This window comes from Ptychodera flava, chromosome 16 (genome assembly GCF_041260155.1).
Source record: "Ptychodera flava strain L36383 chromosome 16, AS_Pfla_20210202, whole genome shotgun sequence".
NCBI classification, from domain to species: Eukaryota; Metazoa; Hemichordata; class Enteropneusta; family Ptychoderidae; genus Ptychodera; species Ptychodera flava.
Window position 1 is genome coordinate 33,519,798 of NC_091943.1, and position 20,271 is coordinate 33,540,068.

Consider the following 20,271-nt stretch of genomic DNA (forward strand, 5'->3'; position numbering starts at 1 on the left):
GATGAAACGTACAGATGTCAGTATCCTTATACATGTCAATATTACAGTGACACTTTCTCGATTTAGTGTACAGAGAAGTTTGATGAACGTTTGACACCTTGAAAGTTGCATTGCTTACGTATAAGACTGAGAATGTAATGAGTGATGTCAGGACAGATGTGGATTTAACTAAAAAGGCATTACATAGCACTCTTGATCTGAAAGAGTTAAAAAGAACGTACCTGATTAGTTATGAACTTATCATGGTGCTACATGATGATGGAAAAGGTATGAGAGAAAATTAAGGAAGCGACCTCTATACACCCTACCAAATTGTATAAATTTGGGTTTTCCGTACAAACGTGTTTAAACGTGTAAATTAATTATCTTACATCTGGTATGCGAAACAGAATTATGTCAAGGAAATTTACAATTCTGAATAGCATTCAACTTGAATGCGTTTCTACGCCAAGTGAATTTCTGTTAATATATCCCTTTTGCAGTGATTCTTTCTCCGCAGTGTACTGTATATGTGCCAGCAAATGTTGGCTCGGTTTTCTTATCTCACACGTGCTCTGACTTTCTTGTGTTTGAAAGTGTACTTTGGAAATAGAGGTCATGGCCAGGTCTTCTTCGTCCTGGGTATCATGTTTAACCGATGTGGTGGTGTTTTTGGTGATGTCATTACAGGCAAAAGCCTGTGAAGAAGCTACCATCTTTAGAGTTACCACTAGGACTTTTCATAGTGACTGGTGATTGCTATGTTTTGGTTTGGTAAGGGACTTGTTGACAGCTTTTATCTAGGAAAGTTAGAGCAAAAGTTCAATCTTAGGCCTGTGGAGGCGCACAGTTCACGCAACACAGGTTATGTCAGGATAAAGCCATACTCCGGCAAGTGATTGCTTGGGCACCAGGTTCGCAACGACAATAAAGATAACTCCCAAAACCTTTGTAAATCGTCAGTTTCTTCTGACAACATCAAATGCTCTTGAAGATATGTGAGGCAAAGATCACCGATGACAGACAGTGACGATGACTCGGATATGTAAGCTTAGGGAGCGTTAAGTTATTACGGCCGTAGGGGTCACCTTAAGTTTGAAAACTGCAAATCGGGGTCATGTATCTTCAAACAGCACCTGGGGGTCACTTCATTTCATAAGTATCCGTCCTGTCAAAAAGCCGTTTCAGTGTTCAAAAATTTTCAGGAATATAAAAAATGATTTGCTGCATGATTTCATTCTCTGAAGTCATTTAACTGGAAATCTGAATTCAAGCATAATTATCTGTCACATGAACATCTTACCTGGCAACTCTGAGGCCTGTTTTATTGTAAATCGAGCTCACTGAGGGCAATGAACAATTCCTGTTACTTACATATTAGAGGTAGCAAGTTTTGTTAGGGAAAATATTTAACTGTAACTTGTAGACTACAAGTACCATGAAAAGTGAAATCATACCTTTGGTAAAATTCCAATATATTTATTTATTTATTAATTAAACTTTTTGCAACCAGATTCCATACAAGTACAGACAGGTTGAATTACACAAATTAAATGGTGCATATTAAAATTGCTCTGTTAAAAGTCATAAAAATCATAAAAAGTGGTTCTAAAAGCGCATACTTATAAAAAGGAAAGCTATCTTTGATAATTGTAAAGAACACAGGGATGAAACTATTCTTAAACCTTTGTGTACGACACCTAGGAGTAGCATATTGTTTGGAGTGGCGAGTCTTTCAAGTGGAGACTGGGTTGATTAAGTAGGTCAACTTGTCAGTACCAATACAAATTTTATGAAAGAAAGAATGACATAACTACTCTCTTCTCTGATGCAAAGTGTTGCATTTAGTTGAAAGAGATTTTTGGTATGCCTTCTCTGGATATATGGTTCATAATGCATTCTTTTGAACAGATTCAAGAAGGATGGCTTAGTCTAATGTGAGACTGTTATGCCATAAGGGATATGCATACTCGACTACGGGTCTTAGGATTGACACGTAGTATGTTTGTAAATGCTTTATGCTCAACCCCGATCTTTTCAGGAGGTTGAGAAAATACAGACGTTTTGAAGCTTTGTTGTAAATGTAGTTAATGTGGTCAGACCAAGAGAGTGTATCATTTATCTTAACTCAAAGGAGTTTTTGGACCTTTACCCTTTCTATGGCCGATCCATTTATGACAATTTTTGAAATGCCTGGTTTGTCTTTCCTAAAACAGATTAGCATGTCTTTTGTTTTGTCTGGGTTCAATTTAATGTTATTTAACGCTGACCATTTAGTTGTGTAATTTACGCCCCCTGCATGGAGCTTTGACAAAGAAAGACTCAGACATAGTTGTATCGTCCATGAATTTATATGTCAGGACATTGGGTTTTAAATCATTTATCATTATGATAAATAATAAGGGACCGAGCCATGAACCCTGAAATACAGCTCCATGGACTTTAATCCAGTCTGAGACCTCCTGTCCTAGTATGACACATTGTTGCCTGTCACTACTAAATTGCTGAGATTTTCATATCTTCCATTTTCTTGATGGGAATGTTGTGATCAGATTTTCATATCTTCCATTTCTTGATGGGAATGTTGTGATCAATAAGGTCAAAAGCCTTAGAGTAGTCTAGCAGAACAGTATGTGTTGTTTTGCCTGGTTCTGCAGCCAGCTACCATTGATGGAACATATCAATCAAGCAGTGGGTTGTGGAGGAGCCTTTAATTGCACCGAATTGCTTCGGATCAATTTTAGCTTTGACTTCTTCGAGAAGCCACGTACCAACAAACGATTCAAGTATTTTACATAATACAGGTGTTAAGGCTATAGGCAGTAGATCTTTGGACAAAAAGCATGGTGGGTTTACCTCAGGAATGGGACAAACATTTGCAGATTTCCACAATGTGGGTACGTAACCTTCACGAATTGAACTATTGAAAATTGCGCATATGGGTTTATCAAGGATAACAACAAAGTCCCTCAAATCTGATAAGGGATCATATCTGGTCCTACAGATTTGTTACATTCGGCAATCTTTTTTCAACTTCAAATACATAGATGATGAGGAATATCATTATTGTTGTCCACATCTTAACTGGCAAATACCCTATTTAAATCAAGTACATTTGTATCAGTTGTCAAACACCTATAAAAGCACAGATTTAGTTAGTTTAGCGGTGTAACAAGAATTATTCATAGTTTTCTCAAAGACTCCAATGTATAGTGAATCTACATTTCAGTGAAGTTCCAAAATCCAATTTCTTGCACACACATATCCATATTTCACCACCCTAGTCAAATCAAGTACTTTAAATGAATTATCAAACGTCTATAAATACACAGATTGGGCTCGTTTTGTATCGGAAAAAGACTATTCATAATTTCCTCATAGACTCCCTTGTATAGGGGATGAACATTTTCAGTGAAATTCCAAAATCAAATTTCTGGTACACATGATATGCATCTGTAACCATCATATTCTAATAAAGTACAATTATGTTATAAAGTATAGCAAGTTTTTCATTAGAAACAATTATTCACTGTTTTTATCATAGACTCCCATGTATAGTGGATAAACATTTTTGGTGAAATTCCAAAGTCAATTTTTTGTACACATACTAGTTGTAACAACCCTATTCCAATTAAGTACATTTATGTCACTTATCAAATGTCTATAAATGCATTGACATTTCTAGTTTTGTATTGAAAAAGTATTACATAGTTTTCTCATAGACTACCATGTATAGTAAATCAATAATATCAACAGGTGATTATCAATTAAATCCAAATATCAAATTATTGTGCACACACGCTTGTGAAAATAAATTGCGATCAACCTGTAATTTCTCTCAAATCCCTTTGAGGAGGAATTTCAAAATCATAGCAAATCAGAAGGGGAGCTCTGAACGTTAACACATTGTGACATTGTGAAAGTTCGTGTAAGATGTATGATAGGCCTAGTGTGTGTACTAGCGTGAGTGCTTCACGAACTCTACGGCGAGTGGATAGGGCGCAGTCAGAATTGTAACATCCTTAGCTCGGTTATTGAACCAATTTTTTGAGATTGGTGATTTAGCCGAGCTATTTTGTCTGTGGCCTCTTCCGCTAAGTGATTGGGTACCGTGCGTTGTGGGTTCGAGCCCGATTGAAAACCATCGTATATTATAAGGGGGTCATTGAATCTTTTTTTATTCTATCGCGCACCCCCATCCAATGGGGGATCATAAAATTTTTATCATCTTAAAAGGAGGTCATCAATTTGTATGGTGCTATGGGTAGGGGGTACATTTTTTGAATGGTGCACAGGAAGAATTGCCGGCCCACCCCAGCCATAATAATGAACGCTCCCTTATGTTTCGCGTTTCATTAGACCGTAGACAGGGTGGTCGGCCACGTTTTACTTCTTCTGTCGAGCGACAGATTACGTTTGGTTCGGAACATTGATCGAATTATCGGCAAAAAGTATGGACTCAGACGTGAACCGTCAAGGTGGTCAATTACAGGCTGGGATAAAATCTCAGACTTATCGTTTAAAATCACATGGCGTGGCAATAGCCAAGATGGCTATTGACATCAGCAGGGGTCACATTGTCTAGGTTTTACAGGTAACCTTTGGGCACACGGACATATATAAAGGCCATACACACAGTAAGGTGTTGGAGGTAGGATTGTTTTAGAAGTGAACGACAGACACAGCGTTCAACACCAGGCTACGGATCAGGATAAGTGCTAAGCTAGGGAGTGTTACGGAAGGAAATGTCTGAGTTCGGAAGTTAAACCTATTACCTGTCTTCGAATTTATTTTAGCAAGGATCACAGGGTATTGCAAAGCATACAGTGGTCAAGAAGTTGTGGTTAATAAATGCCAAGTATTAAAGATATTTTTATTATACACGCCTTACCTGTGTCATACATGCGCCTATAACTTTACCCTCGCGATCTCTGTATAGTATATTTGTTAAGCTGGGGGTTTATTTACAATTAAAAGTATTGACATAATTCTAATCTTTTGCATATGTTTTGCTCTGATAAATTATAACAACAAAATGGACAGAAAAGAGGGATTGTCGTCCTACTCTTTGAGATTGGTAGCCCTGCTTTACCCCTACCCGACGCTATTTCTACTATAAATAAGAGTAGTACAAGAGAACGTATAGCACCGTTGGGTAAGTTAGGGGGTCTTTTTTGGGAAAGATATAGAACACTTGGGTAACTTAAGGGGTCTTTTTAGAAAGATATAGACCACTGTCATGATCGACTGGTACAAACGTACGTCCCCTAGGTGATGGACAGACCTCTTAGCCTAGTGTAAATAGATATAGACCACTTTTGAAAGATATAGACCACTTTTTTGCCAGGTCTTATAGATCACTTTTAAAAAGATATAGATCACTTTTAAAGAGATATAGGCCTAGATCATTTTTAAAAAGATATAGATCACTTTTTGCCCGGGCTTATATATCACTTTTTAAAAAGATATAGATCACTTTTTAAAAAGATATAGATTATAGTCATGGCTGCCTGGTACAAACGTACGTCTCCAAGGTGATGGAAAGACCCCTAGCCTGGTGAAAATAGATGGGCTCGATCACTCTGTGCAGGAGCCTGCTGTATACACCTCTTTCATAAGTAGCACTCACTTCGACAGGGGTCGGTTTTTCGTTATTGTCAACACAAACGATTACGTACTCGAATGCGAAAGGCAATTACGTAACACTCAGTATTATACACAACAAGACAGAACAAACAGTAAACAAAGTAAACGAACTATTAATTAAAATGTACGAGAACAAGCACATCAACCAGGATACTTGTAAGTATCTTGATCCAATAAACATAAAATCCGTACCCCGCAGTGGTACTTATTGCCTAAAAATTCACAAACCTCCGCAAAAATCTAAAAGACACACCAGTCAAAACAAAATTTACCGAAGTAAAGAAATATAGAACAAACAAACCGAACCACCAAACGGACTCACAACGTAACCAAAATTAATATACTTGCCTCGCTAATCGGAAAGCAAGACCACTAAAATGCATTAAAATAAATTTTCACAAACACAAACTAAGGAAAGAATCTACACTGCGACTGATGAGAAACCACACTCGGATTTCGAAACGCAAGCGTCAAAGGGCGACTCTATCAACTTTTGTAACAACATAGGTCCGGCTGCGTCTCGCCATAAGCTTTCCCCACACAAACAAAACATTACCGTATACAATAATCCAAACTTCTCTACAAATATCCAAAGCGAAACAAACATTTCATTAACACAAACAATCGGATAAGAATTAGGAACACATTTTCGAAACGAATCAAACACAAACTCGACACAAAAACATTTAGGATAGTTAGGTGGGGAGCATTGTTATTGTAATTTCCTGCATAAAATTAACAGCGAGGTCAACCGGTCAAACTCTCTTGGCGTTTTCTCTCATGGCCAGAAGTTTCACATACACGTTGACAACTGTATCTCTTCCTATAAGCTGATATCCCTTGGTTTAATGGTCTAGGAACGGCAGTAATTGATTATACATAACACTGGACAAAATGCTTGATTCTTTCGATTCTTTTGAAGAACTTGCGTCAACTGGTCATTTAATATGTCATGAAAATATGTTCACATACATCAATACAATAGAAAATCGGTAAATGTTGATTTGAACTTTAACTAGCCAAGTCAGTGCCGTGTCACTTCACTGACCTGTTTCAGTAAGCACACATTATGTAAACAAGGATTTATAAATCAATATATGAAGTAGATACACACTAGTTAATAAATGAGGAGGTCATGCCGAAACACACTGTTATTTCGTTAAACCCAGACAGATGGCAGAAAGACGTTTGGCAGAAAGCAAGTTGACCGTTGTATGAATAATATAGTCACGTATATTTCCTCCCTCTTCCACAGGCCAATGAGTTTAACACTAGATTACGAAACACTGCGAATGTATATAAACAAAATATTCTTGTCACTAACAGCTCTCTTACCGCACCTACACAACATTATGTTTACATTACAGGTTTACCATAACGAATTTTCCGCATTGACTTTATCTATCAACTCGACCTACTTGAATTCAAGCATGCATCGGGGATCGTCTGTCCTTTCAGTAAAATAATCCGATTTCGTTCCAAGTTTCATCGACCATTGCATCTAGTACACCATGCGCTACTAAGATGGCATGCAAGTGGTCATTGAGAAAGAAAGTTTTGCTTTCCGAACTATTTACAAAGCAACATTTGTTATTTGAAAAAATCTCGCGTGATTCTTCATAGCAACGTTTACATTTGGATATCTGTTGGTTGACGAACCGAGAAGATGTGATGTATTTAAGGGGGAGACCCACATTCACAGACACTTTTCTTTAACCTGATTTTTCACCATGAAAATGAATCTTTAACCCGACATGTAGTATATGTTTGGGTAGCTCGACAATTGAAGATTATAAAAATTGTAAGAATATTTCAAAACCTGTTTGCGTATGTTTGCTTTGCTCAAAAATGTGTGTTTTTGAGTTTTTTCACTTAAAAAAGTATAAGTACGAGAGGGTGATGGCCATTGGTAAGTCGTTTACTGCAATCGATAGCAGGGTAAGGTGTGTAAAAAACCGTGTCTTGGATTTTTGATACTCCGCTTTGTTTTTGCACAATTAGCCTTGAAAGTGAGAAGTGGTGGATTCTGAATAAATTAACGGCTTTTGTCCACGTTTGTCACGATATCTTTTGTTTTTGGAACATTATCGGAATTCTGAGACACGGTTTTGTAGAAACAGTCACTAACTACAACCTGTGCAAAGATAAGGCCAATCCGTCAACGCGGCGCCAAGTTACACTCTCCAGAAGTTGCGATACATTGCCAAAAACGGAATGGAGTAAATCGCAGAAATGTGTATGCGACCCTTGGAGTCGCACAAAGTCAGCTAAAATTCCGGTTCGCTCACATTTTCGGTGGAAATTCCCAGCCCATAATGAAGTACAGGACTTTTTACACAATTGTCTGAATTTGTGGTATGAATGAAATGATACATGACGTGAAAATTGGAAGAAAATGAACACTGAAACGGCCAGTTCGCGGCGTAAGCGTTAGGCTTTATTTACACAACTGTCATTCCGAGCTAAATCTGGGGATAATCTTCTTGCTAAATACAAACTAGCGTATTAACTGTGCACTGTAGTGTACCAGTTAAAATTTGATTATCAAGCGAAGAAATGGCTGGCTGCGTATATACTTCGTAAAAATTATGTGATTTTGCATGCCAAGTCCGATGACATTGTGTTTTCCTCTCTTTTGGTTGCGCAATCGTCACCGCGTTTTCAGCTTCGTGCCCGGAGAGAGACACGTGACAATGAATTTACAATGTGGTACACACCGACAAAGACGAAGTTCATTCAGACGCCGTGTTGCGTACGTCAGCTTTTACGTTCCGTACTGCATCTTGAAGTACGACCACAGTCCGCCTTGAACATGGCATGGAGCTAAAAACGGACAGCTACATGAACGCGGTTTCCAACCTCAGAAGAACCAGTGCGGGCTAACTTTGTGTTGTGCCAGGTTAGAACCCATCGTTAGGCTAAACTAAATATAACACCTGACAATATATGGTATCTAAAACGATTTCCTAAAAGTAAGATAAAAAGTTGGCGAAAAACTGAAATAAATCGATTCTGACACGAAACTTGAACAATTCTAAAAGCGACTTGTTTTGGCTTCGCGAGTACCATGGAGGCGAGTACCTAAAACAGATGTGAATCTGTGACCACGCTGATATTAAACTGAACGCGTCATTCTAAAATCGCGACGGTCGAATTTTGTACAAGTAATGAAATGCGTGAACTTCAGTCAAACAGTTGAATATCGCATTGGCTGATATGTGGAAACGAGCATTCGTCGTTCTCCGGTGGCGACTGTCCGTTAAACTACTATAATAACGACGACAGACAAACCAGCAGCACGCTGCTTTTCAGCGTGATTGAGTTTATCCACAGGAAAAAGTAGTTGCTGATTCGAAAAAAGCACGTTCATGGTTGTTTAATTTTTTTCAAGTTCATGGAAATTATTCTATCATTTTCAATTTTGGTTTCTTTAAATTTACCGCATAAGTTTATAATTACCTAATAACAATTCAATCGCAATGATTTTAAAGCTATACTGACATGAATTTGTGCTGTAAAATATCGCATACTTTTCAATCGAGATTGATTTCGACCCTGGACTTCGACTCACTTCATGAGCAGTCCGCCAATAAAAGTTCAGTTGATCGAGACAAATTATGCTCTATGATTAGCTCCGGTACAGATTGAAAAACAAATGCTAGATCAACATTGTGTTTACACTGTAAATCACGGCATCATTCTAATGTAATATAGCAAAACTTTGCGTGCATTACCCACATCACGCGGCGTACCCTCTGTACCCGCATAGAATTTACTAAGAATAAGCTCACGTTTCCAAACCGGGCAGAGCAGACACCGGCGCGATTTTCTCGTTATAAAATTTCGAACTATTGGCATATTTCTATTAAATTTCTACTGAGAGGAATGTTGCTCGCCCAACTGTCGAAACAAAAAGACGTCGCAACCATTTTCACAAAAAAGATAGAAAACTTGTGGTGACGTACAGGAACGTAATCTTCATTGCATGCTTTACGTGTAAACCGTAACGTAAGCGGGAACAGTTTTGGTTGCCGGACTTCACTGGGCATTCGCAGACGTTAAAAAATCATCTGATATTTTTATCATCAGTCGCAATTAGTTCGGAGCGGGATCAATTTTGAATGTCGGACTTCATTAGGTGCCGACAAACATGTAAACTGTTATCAGAAAAAGACGTAATTTTTGGATTTTCGGAGTAGCCTAGTTTGATTAGGGCGGGGTCAGTTTTGAATGTCAGACTATTCTTGACCGCGGAGTGACGTCACTTTCACCTCACGCACGCGAGTGAGGTGAATTGGGATTTGACTATACAGGACAGTGAACAATGCAGAAACTATGTAACAAAGGACGGAACTTAGTGTTTATCATTGACATAATGTTGAAACTTTGAATACTGGTGTAAAGGTTGAAAAATCCACACTTCAATATTTTGTTCTCACGGCAGTGTGACGCAAAAATGACGTTAAAAACCGCAAGTTCCCGGATGTCCGCGGTCAAGAATACTTTGCATTGAGTCCACGTCATTTGTTAGCGGACACAAATGTACGTTTTGGTTTTCGGCGGCGATTAATTTTGAATGCTGGACTTTATTTAGCAAACATGTAAAGACAAAGACCTACTATTTGGATTTTCGGCCGTATTTGTTTTATACGGGAACAGTTTTATTAAATAAGTGTCATAGGAAAACGAGGTAAAAATAACGTAAACTACAATGAGCAGCCTCTCTGTTGTGCGCAAGATGTATCACAAGTTTTTGTTCGAAGCTCAGTTTAGTGTTGAATGAGTATAAAGCGTTCTGCGTTACAGTCCTCGCTTGCGACCATTTCCAGTTTACACCATTTCAACGCATCGGAAACTGGAGTTTTAAGCCTGACTGTAACTCTGACAATTTTAACTGTTCTCTCATTCCCGGCCATATGCTTGATATTTCGCTTTTGTGGACCATGCTTTTGCAATCGACGGCCGGCTACCTTCAGCATGTTTAGTAGCCGCGACATACTTGTACTTCCTGCCGGCAGCTGGGAAGAAGACTGACGCATGCGCACTCCTCCGGATGGAATTAACGTAATCTGCTTACGCTCTTGAGATAGCCTTGACTAATCTGGAAACCGTTAAGACATAAGAAAAACACGGCACTCGAACTGACCTACAATGTTCATTTTTGTTAAAATTTAACTCATTTCCGAGTATGTTATGGTTTCAAACTTATCGTCCACTCAAAGGCCATATTAGACAGATTCAAAATTTACCATAAGACAAAAAATGACCAAAATCACTCAAGGAAGGTGGGTCTACCCCTTAAACCCGGGCTCTGCGGTCAAGAATAGTCTATACTAATTTCAAAATTTTTATTAAGACATATCTGTTTGTCCCATTTTTGTCTTGAGTATCTCAATGCGAAAATGAGGAGCGACCCGATGACCTTTCGACATTATGATAAAGGAAAAATCACATGCGTATTGCACTCCATTTATCGTTAATTGCTTCTGATATTTGTCACGAATCGACTGACTGTGAACGTGATCGAGGCAAACAGACAAACGAAATGGCTTCTATGTAGCGAGGAATTTCAACGATGCACCGATTGCCGAAGTTCAGAAGTATACGCACACAGACACTATCTACCGTTCACTTTTGGGGAAACGAAATGCAGCATGGCTCTGAAATAGACGTATTCCTATAGGATTTTCTCAGGTAGTATCGAAGACTCACATGCCTGAATTTCTTTGATCCGTCGACATCGGCATGAGTTCATAGCTTACGCACACTTCTGCACTTAACTTTCATCTTTTATTACGACTGAACAAAAACCTGTCATTACGGAAAGAAGGGTACCTTGGCTTGAACCTGTTTGACTGATACCCCAAAACGGAACATTGTTTTTCAGTTTATTTTCTAATTTCTATTCAAGTTTAGTCGCTATATATTCACAGGCAGTATATGCAAGATTCAATGACAATGAAAGCCTGCAACATAACAGACATATGGGATTCTGGTACCAAACACAGCACGTCCGATCAGTAGCGTGGCTTTTTCACATTTGCGAATACACGACGTTTCATCGCATTTGAACATCAGCATAAAGAGACTAAAAGTATTCATACATAAACAGTCCGCCATTTGAGCTTCAGTTTGTGGTGTATTTCGTTCGAGTTTTGGCCAAATAGTCGCCGTTTCAGGGGATTTTGAAAACTTTTAAGTACATACATGCCAAACCAAGCCGGCATTAACGTTGTAGGGTCACTCGTTCTCACCTTTGGCTGTAATCTTTCAAACGGCGTTGAAAAACCGCCGTTTGCGCAGATTACAGCCAAAGGTGAGAACGAGTTGATCAACACAACCATGGACACATGACACAACGAACCTCCCGGAGAGAAATTTTGTCATGTACACCCTGATAACGTACCAAAAGATGGTCACACTTGACGATGGCTATGTTGTTAAGACCTTGTCATGATTGACATGTTTCATGGTGCGCGGCACGCGTATTACAGCGTGCCTACAAAGGGAAAAATGACACAACGATAATGATACTCGTGATACTGTGGCAAGCAAATGCCGCGAAAAACATTAACAACTCCATACCAACTCTCTCCGTATTTCATCTATCCCACATCGTCTGCTTCTTGTGTGTTATGTTATGCGTGGCGAATTGGTACGTTACTCAGTCGCTTGTTTTCCGACACACGCTGGCCGGCCATGCCACAGTATACAGTGTGATACACGCCGGTCGGCCGGCGGCCGTAATGTACTAAACACGCAGTTTACTTAAGCACGGCCGGCCAGAATTTTTCGAAAAACAAGTGACTGACGTACTTTATAATTGTGCGAGCCCATCATTACTTAATCAATTGGTAAAGAACGTAATTGTCATTAGGCAGTTTTTTACACTGCTATCTGATTCAGATATTTACTATCACTTTGTATCATGATTGATTTGGGTAATGTGTCCCCCGTGATAAAATTAGCGGGGTCCAGGTGCATCAACCTTGCAGGTTCCACCCCGGCTAAAGCCAGTACTTCGCAATGGTTCTGGCGAAGCTTTCACCTCGTTTTTTGGCAGCGCAATGGATATATTCACGACCAATGGAAGTCAGTCCTTATTTAGTAACAAATTGTAGTGCGAAGCGTTTATATGGGCATTCCTTGATAATGTGAAGTCCAGAGGAAACAACAGAAAAATTTACATACTCTTTGGCAGATAGATGAATACATAGAAAATGAGACCAGAGGCTATAAGGTGTTTTCGTTGACGTTCACCTGAAAGCGTTATTCACATGGCCGCCGGCCGGCATGGGGTATGAAACGGGAGCATCAACAGTTTTTGCTACTTTCCATAATGAATTCACCGTGCGACTAACTTTGCGAAGCTCTCTGCAAAGACTCTTGCCGGTGGCTACTTGCCCGTAAATTAATCACCGATTACTTGAGCACCAAAATTCATGTCGAAGGTTGGTTATCGAAGCATGATGACTGGGTTCCTTAATCTCTTAATCCTTAGCCTCTACAGTCTTAAAAATAATGAAACGATTGATTCAATAAGACACTTTATTCATAATCCAATGACAGTCAGAATTCGTAAGACAACAGTTGTAAACATTGACACAAAACAGCACAGAACAGACAGTAAATAGACGGTACACAAACAAAGTCATATTCATGAAAGAAAGATATATGGACCTCCGGCCAGGAGACCAAGAAGTGATGTCAGGTGTTTCGAAAATAGTAAGCGCATCCTACCCCACATGTGGCACCCGCCATATATCAATCTATAAGTCAGATAGGTATCGGTCACTAACTAAGGCCCGATGTCACCGATGCCATCAATGATCATTTGTCGAAGAGAGATATTGTATTTATCTACCAGCTTGCGATACCTGCCAAAAAAAGCGTTTGAATGTAGAGACAAGTCTTGCTCTGGTGTAACCTTGATTTAACAGTTTGTAAGAGAGATGCCCATTTCTCTCTACAAAATCACCATATGAACTGCATGCTCTAGCATATCGATTAAGCTGAGAAATGCATACCCCATAAGCTGGTGAGAGTGGAATATTACTTATTAGGTGTGGAAAACTGATGATACTAAAGTTGAAATAATCTCTCTTGTCATATAGCCTCGTAGAAAGGTGACCATTAGAGTCAAATTCAAGTAAAATGTCCAGATATGAAACAGAAAAGGCCGTTTCTGTAGTTTCTTTGAATCTCCAATTCTGGAGGATAAATCATAGCGAGATATTTACTGAATTCAGAGTTATTGAGTGAAATAACATCGTCTATGTATCTATATGTTAGATTGAAAGTTCGAGCTACAGAGACCTTTTTCTGTTTGATTAAGTTCTGGATAAATTCTGCCTCGTATGAAAACAGAAATAAGTCTGCAAGCAAGGGAGCACAGTTAGTTCCATAGGAATTCCTATACACTATTGGAAAATGTGTCCTCCAAATTCTACAAATATGTTGTCGATGAGGAAATCAAGCATACTGATAATGTCTTTCTCGGTATAAAACACTGTAGCGTTAGTAACATTTTTGAACAAAATATGTAGAATTATACCCTCATACTACATATTTGTAACGGCGTGAACCGTTTTTGTAGAAAAATGCTTGGTTGATGATGTTTTTCAAGTGTTCTTTCAATTTATTATGAGGTATTGTAGTATACAATGTGGAAAAATCGAAAGTTTTAATAGATGTTATTTTTGAAACAGATCTTGATTTCAAATTTTCCAAGAGTTCCTTCGAATTGTTTAATATCCACATTTGATTTATACCACTCCGAGAAAAGACAACATCACAGTATGCTTGAAGTCCCCCTTTAACAGTACAAAGAACAGAAGTCAGTATATTCGATAACTCTGCTGTTGAACATTTCGAAGATCCTGCGATAAACCTAGCTTTATAAGGTGTTTTGTGGAGCTTTGGTATCCAGTATAAGCTAGGCGACTTATTATGGTCATCCTTTGTTGTAAAATTAAAATTATCCATGAATGATTTATGGTTTGCCAAAATTTCAAATTTGCTGAACATTGATTGTCTGTAAGTGGAGTTGGTGGAGGTCTTAGTTACACCAAGTTCGTCTATAAGACATTCAAAATTATACTTCTTACAGACAAATACAATGTTATTGGCAGCTTTATCAGCAGGAACGACAACATATTTGTCATGGATATCATTCAAACACTTAACAGAATAGGGTCTTCTGCAAACATGTGATCTTAGTCGACCAATACGGCCACGCACAATTTTCCTCACAGATTTGACCCATTCTGACAGTGTGTCCAACTCTACATCCTCCCTTTTAGCCCATTTCCTGCCAAATTCTTCAACAGAGTCCATAATGATTTTAAAATTAAATTTTCATATTATATTCTTTACATGCTACACAACAAAATGAGTACTTTGTTTGGCAATAAAGCTGTTACATTTTGAAAAGGGGTATTTTAAGTTCGCTCATCATGTTTTTAATCACTATTTGTAAGTGCCAGTCTTTCAACTCCTGCCATTTAGAATGAGAGAAATGATGCCAAATGAAACAATCCTGTTTTTCTAACATATGCTCTTATTTCAAGAGAAATAGTACATTTAAGAAAATAGCATCAAGTTTTGACTTACATTAATTTTATCATCTTTAAAAAAATTGAGGTTTGACCCCAAATATACACCACTTCATCGTTAAGTAAACTAGTGCTACGATACTAAATTTTAGATTTTCTGCTTTTGAATATATATAGTGTGAGGGGGTTCCTCGTCACCTAGATAAGAAATATTCCTTTGAAAAAAACTGTGTTGGCAACGTTCAGCTCCATCTAAAGCAACATATTTTGTAAGGTACAGTAATATCTAATGGGAGGTGAAAATAAATAGAAAACAATATATATATATATATATATATATATATATATATATATATATATATATATATATATATATATATATATAATATATATATATAACGTGTTACTGATTGATCAAATGTTGTCTTGTTCATCTTATCAATTTGTTCAGACCAAGAGAGATGCTTATCCAACAAGATACCAACAAAGGGGCAATATAAAATTCTCTGATTTTCTCGTCAAAGAAGTAACCAGAACCCAAGACATTCAGTTTCTTACGACGGCCGCTTAATATAATGACATTTATCTTACTCCTTTTTATTGCCAATTTGTTGGAATCACACCACAATTGAACAGTATTTAAGTAAGATGATACAGTGGTAGGGTCAATACAATATGGACAAGAGTGAGGATGGAAAAGATTGGAATCATCAGCAAATAAACGGAAATCGAAAAAAGGACTTGAATTTTGATGATCATTTATATTTATTAAAGATAAAGTGGGACCAAACACCGATCCTTGGGGAACACTGTAATGAATGCTAGATATCTCTGACACATTGTAATTTGATTGAACAAATTCATTGAGAACGATTCGAAAAATGACTTTGTATCCAATGTAGGCAGGGGCCCCTAAACCAATAATGTTCAAGTTTTGACAAAAACATGTAATGGTTTATAGTGTTGATAAATACCCCTAAAATAGAATTTCCTTTGTCAATTTATGTAACATAGTCTACTAAGTTTATCAAAGTTAACTTTGTGCTGTGCTTCTTTCTAAAACCATACTGATGTTTGTACAGTATGTTAAACTTATTAAGGTATGAGGTGAGCTGTTTGTTGACTACTTTTTCGATAACTTTACTGAACAATGGTAGTATAGACACTGGTCTTTAATTCCCATAAGTCCCTGTTCTGCCTTTTTAAAGATGGGCGTAACTTTGGCAATTTTTAAAGATGTGGGAACACACCTGTAGAAAAAGAACTATATATAATGTGACAAGAAGTCTTAAAATGACAATGGCTGCATCAATGAGAAGTCTCGGGCCAAATAATCCAATCCACTCACTTTTTCCATTTAAATTTATAAAAAGTCGGTGAACCGCATTCTATGTAATTGGGTGGAGAAAAAATGAGTGTGGCATTGCCTGATCAAGGTAATTCTTAAAATCTTTGCAGAATGTGGAATGCTTCTTGCCAAGTTTTCACCAACATGTAAAAAATGTCGTTTAAACCCCGTACAACATCAGCTGGGACAGTTAAAATTTGTTCAACACCATTTAGGCGTCTGGTAGTTTATCAGGGCCGGTTTTCTTACCAAGCAAGTCATTAATGACACTCCTCATATTGTTACCATTATTTACTGTGAATAAATAAGCATAGTTATTCGCTTTTGCATTCCGTAGACCCTTTCAAGTAGGCTGTTTGAATTTGGATGACAATTCACCAAAATGGCTAATGGATTTTTTAAACTTACAGCAACATTTCTCATTCGAAATTCCACACATTAAACTGTTGCGCTATAAATGCACCTTGAGTCACAGTTAGTCGTGCTTCATCGATTTTATGAATTTACTACTTAATTAATAATTAATAATTAATTAATTAATTGATTAATTAATTAATTAATTAATTAATTAATTAATTAATTCATTAATTAATTAATTAATTAATTAATTAATTAATTAATTAATTTACACTTTTATTGAACGGCCGAGTTACTTGTACAGTAATTTTCATCAGGGCTCAAGCAAAATTACAATAATTACATCTACAAAGGAACATTCATTTTCACATAATCTTTCAAGTCAGATTTTAAGGTGTACAGAACATTAGTTTGTTTGATTTCAATTGGTAAAGCATTCCACAGTTTGGCAGCACGGTATTGAAAGCTACGTTGACCATATTTTGAGAAGCATCTAGGTACATAAGAATCCTTGCGAGAAGTAGACCGTGTATGATGACTATGTACATCACTCTTCGTGGTAAACAAATCAGATAAATACTGTGGACCATACCCTTTCAAAAATTTAAATGTTTCAATGGCGGTGAAGTAAAATATTCTATGTCTGACAGACATAACATTAAGTAATGAAAATAATTCCACTGAAGGGGAATCAAACGGAAGTTCAAAAAGCGTACGCAGAGCGCTTTTCTGAAGTATAAACACATTATCAATATTCTTATCTGTTGCGTTCCCCCAAACTACACAGCAATAATCAAGAATACTCTGGAATAGACCATAATACAGTACTATACGCTGATCAAAAGGAATATAAGTACGAAGTTTACGTAAAAATCCAATGCCCATACTCAATTTCTTGCATAAATTATCAATATGAACATCCCGGGATAAGCTTTCATCTAAAGATATACCTAAAATCTCCCCTGAAATAACTTTGGGGATCTTGGAGTCAGCTATCTCTATGACAATGAAACATCGGAATTATTCAAATGACCCAACATAAAAGGTGAAGTTATCAAAATACATTTTTTTTCCCTTGCGTTTATACGCATATGATTATTGCTTATCCAATTAGAAATTGGTAAAATATCACGATTTACAGCATCATTTACTTCACTAATACACTTTCCCTTCGTGTGACATTTGATAAACTGTGACATTGTATGTTCTGTTTCCTCTGTATAGTGTCGTCATTTTAAAATTTCTTGTCGGAAGTCTCTGTCCATAAGTTCAATGGCGGGTCGAGTCGGCGAATTCAGTCCAGCTTTCAAATACTGCACAGCTGTAAGCAATCAGTGTACTTAAAGCCCCTCAAACTCTATATTTAGCATTGTTTTATGATTTGCTTTCGGGCTAAAATAAGTTTGTGAGAATGTACTAACTTAGGCGTGTGTATGTTCCATTTTGAAAAAGATAAAGATTATACTGCGATTAAATGTTTGCCTAAACATTAAATCGCAGTTCCATGCGGAAAAGTAAACACAGTGGATACTGTGCATATCTGCACTGAAATCTTGACATAAATTGAACATAGTAGTCCAATGTAATGCATAGGAATGAATGTTTTCAACTGTAACATTGTATAATCTGTTTCCTCTGTATAATTACTAATATTTGAAAATGGCGGGAAATCAAAATTACCGTTAAATTTTAATTTACTTGTCAAATGTTTCACAGAGGAATGGTTGTCTCATGCAGAAAAGCCCATATCCCGTAAGGGGGTAGAATTCAGAGAAAACCAGGAGAGAATAGGAAGACATTTTGAGGTCAACAAATTTCAAGAGTTACAGCTAGTGGGGCTTTAAATATGTCTTCAATTCAAAGATCGAATGAATCATCGCTTTCCAAAGTCTTAACGCTAAAGTGATTAATTTCCTACAGGATATTCGAATAGAAAAAACTCAACACTGTTACGAAAACAACATCACATGACCGATATGCTGAAGTGTTCAGAGGGCGGAGGCTTCAAGGTCAACAAGTCACGACCAGCTGGCTGCCAACCCTATTTGGAATGCACAAGGTGAGGAGAGAAATAAGATATAAATAAAAATCATTTTAACAAATCAAACTGTTACGTGATTGCGATTTCAGTAAAGTTCAGTACTTTATCCTCTTCCACACACTATGCTGCTTTGTAGTTTACACCATCGATATATATATCGATCGATATATATATATATATATATATATATATATATATATATATATATATATATATATATATACATATATATTTATCACAATAAGGCATTCTTGACTTATTAAGCTGTTCTATAAAACATAAAACATTGCTGAGGACATGCCATACTTACAAAGAAAACCAGAACGTGTCACAGAGATGACATATCACTGCAGCAAACACTAGTATATATGGTGTGTATGAAGGACCAGTTTTATCAACCGCGTTTTGTTGCACTCTTTCTGTTTATCATAAACCTCATGAAATCCTTAGTATTTGTGGTAGGTGGGTTAGAAGAGTTATTTGCTGATATCCGGTGGCTCTACTTGAAAATGGGCACAAATTGGTTTCCTTTAGTCAAACTGCCTGGCTGTCGTTGTCTTTCGTTCTCTCTGATAGTATATTATGTAAACCATGCTTTAATATACAAGATTCAGAATAGCATGAGGACGAGTGATATGCAAGGAGTTTTTGGCTGATTGAACATAAAAACATAACAAAAGAAGAACAACTACAGCTCGCTTTATATAGGCTTTCAAAAGTGAATATTTTGGATAAGTGAACGAGATTAACAGATAAGAGTACATAAATGAAGAAGAAAAAGGACAACAGTTAATGCAAAATCGTTTTAAAAATTTTGGCTAATCGACAAAGAGTTATTATTGTGAGATTACAGACTTTGAAATTAGCATGGATTCCTTGTGTCACAATTATGGGAAATACTTTCAATGCTAAATTTACCAAAAAGTATCATTTTATTCATTTTAATAATATCCAGGCAAAGACAACTTTCCTTGTGCTGTTAATCATCGGTGTCGTTGGTACGACAACCATTGTCTTCTACCAAAAGCAATCAAGTACTTTCTTAATGAACACTTTAGGTAAGTAAATGAGGATGCATTTAAAGTCCTACAAATCAGGGTGAGGGCCAACGATTTGCTCTATAATTGGTGCCCCTAATTCTCTTTGTTGATATTCTATATCGTTACCATGCTATGGAAACCCTCGGCGGCAGCATGTGAGAAGTTTAGCAGTTTGTTATGCATCAGTTTCCGAGATGAATATGGCATGACGCGTATTTTAGTTTATATCAATTTTTTAATGATGTGCGGAATAATGTCGTACTTTGGAAGACTCAAGCTTCTAATCCACCATAGTGTAACTACACA

At 37.2% G+C, this 20,271-nt stretch overlaps 1 long non-coding RNA gene across 1 annotated transcript in view; it reads left to right on the forward strand.

Moving 5' to 3' along the window:
- The window catches only part of LOC139115027 (uncharacterized), a 60,132-nt gene extending 40,158 nt beyond the window's left edge, over nt 1–19,974 (forward strand). Inside the window, exons 2-3 of the long non-coding RNA XR_011548015.1 lie at nt 18,805–18,943; nt 19,881–19,974. This is a non-coding gene — a long non-coding RNA (uncharacterized lncRNA). The remainder of the gene's footprint in view (nt 1–18,804; nt 18,944–19,880) is intronic.
- Nucleotides 19,975–20,271: the final 297 nt, after the last annotated feature.